The 5,064-nt window shown below is 40.1% G+C and overlaps 1 long non-coding RNA gene across 1 annotated transcript; it reads left to right on the forward strand.

The window, feature by feature from the left end:
* Nucleotides 1–3,126: 3,126 nt before the first annotated feature.
* Nucleotides 3,127–4,189, forward strand: LOC112843221 (uncharacterized). Its single transcript, XR_003215410.1, has 2 exons — nt 3,127–3,174; nt 3,482–4,189. It is a non-coding gene; the product is annotated as an uncharacterized LOC112843221 (long non-coding RNA).
* The last annotated feature ends 875 nt before the right edge of the window (nt 4,190–5,064 follow it).

Here is a 5,064-nt window from a genome sequence, read left to right on the forward strand (position 1 = left end):
TAAATGAACAGAGCAGCAGATGAAGTGTGATGCACAAGATTTCCTGGTGAGGACCAAGACCTTCTACCGAATGTGTCCCTCTCACTCTTTAAACCAAACCCATGAGCTTGATCACAGTTAGCCACATATCTTTTTGTGCTGCTATCAAAACAAGTAACTAAGTTCCAAGATTTATGCCAGGATTCCAACTATTTCCTGCTTTTGGATGTTCACTTATCACTTGTTGCGTACTATCCAGCTGTTTATTGATCTCTCTTGAGCAAACACAGACAGCAAAGAGTATTTCAGTGAACAAGCAAATGAATTCAGTGCCAGTGTTTTCCTACACCAAGAGACATTGTTTATAGTGCATGAATTTATTTTGGAGCAGAGGAAAACTTTGAGGAAGGAGTTCCATTGAAGGAATCGTGTTCAAATCAAATTTGGTTAAAGATGTGCGCTTCAGTTCCACTTCAGTATGACCTTCCTCTAGATTATTCAATGATTTGTTCTGTCAACTGTCTGTGAAAAGAAACTGTAATCATGAACCTTGTTAAAGATAAATATATACTGTAAGATTTAGTGTTTGACAATTGATTAAAATATTATATAACCACAACATGACAGGATGGAGACAACTCGACGTGTGTGTGTGTGTGTGTGTGTGTGTGTGTGTGTGCGTGCGTGTGTGCGTACGTGTGTGTGTGTGTGTGTGTGTGTGTGCGTTCATGCTGGGATTCCTCATGCCTGGCTTATTGTCCTGAGCCCTGTAAGACAAAGGGTTAAGTAAATGTTTGGGGAAGATAAGGCCACTCACCCTGACAGGCAGCAGGCCCCGCTGCCCAGAGGGATCCAGACCCAAATACATCACACAAACACATTCGTACAGACTTGCTCTCTCTATGCGCTTTCACACATTCTGTTACAATTATCCATCCCTCGTTTTCTCTCTTTAACATGCACACATTTATATTGGACTCGTGGAATTACTATTTTCCTTTCAGCCACTAAATCACCCAGTCAGTGTTTGACGTTTGACGTGCAGCGCCGTAGAACCCAACACCTCCACTTTTGAACTTGGTGAAAGTGCTGCATGTCTGGCAGACACAAAACGTTAATTCCTACTTCACTTGTCCCACTGTGAGGGTTTTAGCGTTGGCTAAATGTCTGCAATGCTGCTGTGGGCTTGCAGAGAAGAGGAAGATCATCAATTCTGGGACTTTGATGTCTTGAACCAGTTAGTTTTTGTGGATAGGATTGCCTCAAACAGAAAGGCTATTGAGCTCTACCCATTCACCCTTTTTTAAGAAAATATACCTTAAAGCTGGTTATCCTTCTGGCATTTCATTCCCTTTACTCTAAAAACACTGAAAAATTTTTCATGAGGATGACTTACTGCCCTACAGTCCCTGACTTTTGTTTAACAGTGACTCAGGGTCTGAAAATATTCATTTAAATTCCTGAGCATGCCATCTTATTGCAACACAATCTGCTCATCCTTTCTGCTAATGGTTCATGAAATGTTCATGTTTATGGCAGCGAAACATTGTGTGGTGGGAATCTTTTAGTCCTGGAGTGTTTCACTGCTGCAGCAAAATGGTTCCTCCCAAGGAGAAGAGGCACTCCCTATTTCAGGGACATTCTCTGTGCATCTTTGTGAAGCAGCATTAATACCGAGGCAGGATAAGGAGTCCTAATATCCAGTACCAGTCAAATCATTAAAGCTCTGACTAATCTCTTCTGACTTTCAGGGCCTTTCCTTAACAATTACCCCACTGAAGGACTACAGCTGATTTTTAGTGATGACTTCTGTGTTGTAAGTATATTGAGGAAAATGTCCTACACTATAGGATATGTGTCTTGAGCCATCCCTCAACTCTTTATTCTTTATATTAAAACAAACATTTATATTAAAATGTTTCATGGTAGGTATATGTATAAACACTGCTCAAAAACATTAGAGGAGCACTTTGAAAACACATCAGATCTCACTGGGTAAAAAATCATGCTGAAAATCTATACTGATATAGACTGGGAGTGTTTGGAACAAGGATGCCACATAATTTCATGGAAATGTAAATTATCAATATACAGAGGGCTCAATTCAAAGACACCCTGAAAATCAAAGTGAAAAAAATTATACAGCAGCTTAGTCCATTTTGCCCAAACTGGACTGCAGCAATGTAATGCACCAATTCAAAATGATACTCAGGAGTTTGTGAGCTTGTATGCATTCTTGACAACATAAGGGAATGATCCAAATGAGACAACAGGTGGTGTCCTGGGGGATCGCCTCCCAGACCTGGATCAGGGCATCACTGAACTCCTGGACAGGTGGTCCTTCCAACCTGGCAGCAAAGGATGAACCGAAACATAATGTCCCAGAAGTGGTCTACTGGATTTGGGTCAGGCGAGCAAGGGTTCAGTCAATGGCATTATTGATGTATTGTCGTACACCATGAGGAACCCAGGTGTACGAGTAACTTGTTGGTCAAGTTACTTGAAAAAAGTAATCAGTTACTAATTACTGATTACTTCCCCAAAAAGTAATCCCGTTACTTTACTGATTACTTATTTTCAAAAGTAATTAATTACTTAGTTACTTAGTTACTTAGTTACTTTTTAAAAACACAATTTACAACCTGAATAGGTGATAAAGCGATAGATCTTTCAGCCCAATTCTACTTTTTCTGCATAATCCATCATACAAAATGTAATCAAATGGAAACGTCTCTTTTTAAAGCTTTAAATCTTTTAACTTTACGCATCAAGCAAAAACTTAATTATATGCAACATTCTCTGACTGGAAGAAATTTGTTTAACATTTAAACCTATTTTCTGCACATTCCAGCACATAAAATAAAATATTTTTTTGTGTTTACACTCACTCTTTCAAATAGATGAAAGTAAAACACAGTAGAAAATAAATAAAATCAAAGACTAGCTGTCCTGTTGCTCTATTTTCACCTGTAAAGCAGGAGTGGGGTAGGCGGAGGTGTACCCTGGTGCAGGTGTGCCGCGGCGGTCAGTGGAAGAATCCGCGAGTTTCTCTGTGAGTTTCACATTACGTCGTAGCGCACTCGGTGCTTACTTGGAAGTTTAGGGGGTTTTTTCGCTGTAAAAAGAAGTTTTCTTCCCACGCACAATGGACACTAATGTTTTTGTCACTTTTTATGGAATCAAACTCAAAATAAGGTCAGTACTTCCACGCTTTAAACGTTGCACGCTCATACTCTCTCCCGCACTCGATATATTATCCATTGTTGATCTGCAGACAGCTGTTGTCATGAACGTGGCACTCGCTTACGTCGCTGTCATGAGACATTCTCACAAAAAATCACGGTTTTAGTAACGCAGTAACGCAGCGTTCCTACGGGAAAGTAACGGTAATCTAATTACCGTTTTTGCAATAGTAATCCCTTACATTACTCGTTACTTGAAAAAAGTAATCAGATTACAGTAACGCATTACAAGTAACTCGTTACTGCCCATCTCTGCCCAGGACCCACTGCACAAGTGTAGGCTCTGACAGTGGGCCGAAGAATTTCATCCTAATACCTAATGGCAGTCAGGGTGCTATTCCCTGTTCCCTCTATGGATATACCTCCCCGGACCATCCCTGACGCACCACCAAATTCATCATGCTGAACAATCTTACGGGCAGCAAAACATTCTTCACGACTTCTCTAGACCCTTTCCTCGTGTGTCACATGTGCTCAGGATGAACTTGCTCCCATCTGTGAAAAGTACAGGGGACCGAGTGATGGCTCTGCCAATTCTAGTATTCTATGGCAAATGCCAGTTGGGTTCCATGCTGCTGGGGGGGGTGAGCACAGGCCCCTCCTGAAGACTGTTTCTGTTTGTTTCATCAGACACATTCACAACAGTGGAGATCATTTTATAGTGCAGTGGTCCTGTTCAACCTTCCACAAAGGAGCAGACACTGCTAGTACTGATGGTTTGAGTCCACTCTCTATCTGTCTCCTGAAACCAACTCCATGCTCTTGAAACTGTGCTGGAAGACACAGAACAGCACATCAATATCCCAGAAGTTTAACTGGCATGATGCTATACTCTGAATAAAAGTGTAGATTACATTTTTTGAGCAGTGTATAAAACCATGTCTGCAGCACTTGTTTAGTGACTAAAAAAGTGATAAATATTTTGTAAATGTGTTAAATGAAGAATATATTAAAATAATATAAACACACATTGTAACATTAATTATATACTTTTTACATCATAATTTCAGTATAGAAAATGTAATACCAAATGGGTTCATAAAGTGTATCATGACCTGATGATACTCATTGAAAGTTTGTTTTCTCTCCACATTGCTGCCATTCATTTTTCACCTCAAAATTCTACATAATACCTTATAGTGACAAAGTGAAAAAGCTTACTTGAAATTCTTGCCAATTTATTAAATGGAAAAACAAAAATGTAACATGTACACAGGTATTCACAGACTTTGCTCAGTACTTTGTTGAAGCACCTTTCTATCTTAGGACACTTTGTCCCATTCTTTTTGCAGAACATCAGGTTGAATGTGGAGCGTCTGTGCACAGCCATTTTCAGATCTGTCCTGCATTATTCAGTGTGGTTCAAGTCTGGGCTCTGGCTGGGCCACTCAAAGACGTTCACAGTTGTCCCAAAGCCACTCCTTTGATATCTTGGCTGTGTGTTCAGAGTTATTGTCCTGTTGGAAGATGAACCTTTGTCCCAGTTTGAGATCCAGACAGGGATTTCACTTGAGACTTAAAGTCATGTTTTTATTTATTTATTTGATGACTTACACTACTGCTTTGAGGAAAGTGGCTTTGAAAACAATTGGAAAACCAAAATGATGACATCACTGCCTGCAAGTATGAGCTCCAAGGCCTCAGAATGATGAACTGTCCATTTATTATCATCACACTTTGCTTGGCTTTTAGTGGCTGTCACACTGATGATACAGACCCTCTGCAACCACGAGTGCATTTCGGTATACAGAGAGACGTTTCGTTTTTGTAACAAATTAGCCACTTGAGTAAACAGTTCATTTAAGCCCCACAGCAGAAATATGGAGACGTCAAACAGTTTATG

The sequence above is a fragment of the Oreochromis niloticus genome, linkage group LG20 (assembly GCF_001858045.2).
Source record: "Oreochromis niloticus isolate F11D_XX linkage group LG20, O_niloticus_UMD_NMBU, whole genome shotgun sequence".
Taxonomy (NCBI): domain Eukaryota; kingdom Metazoa; phylum Chordata; class Actinopteri; order Cichliformes; family Cichlidae; genus Oreochromis; species Oreochromis niloticus.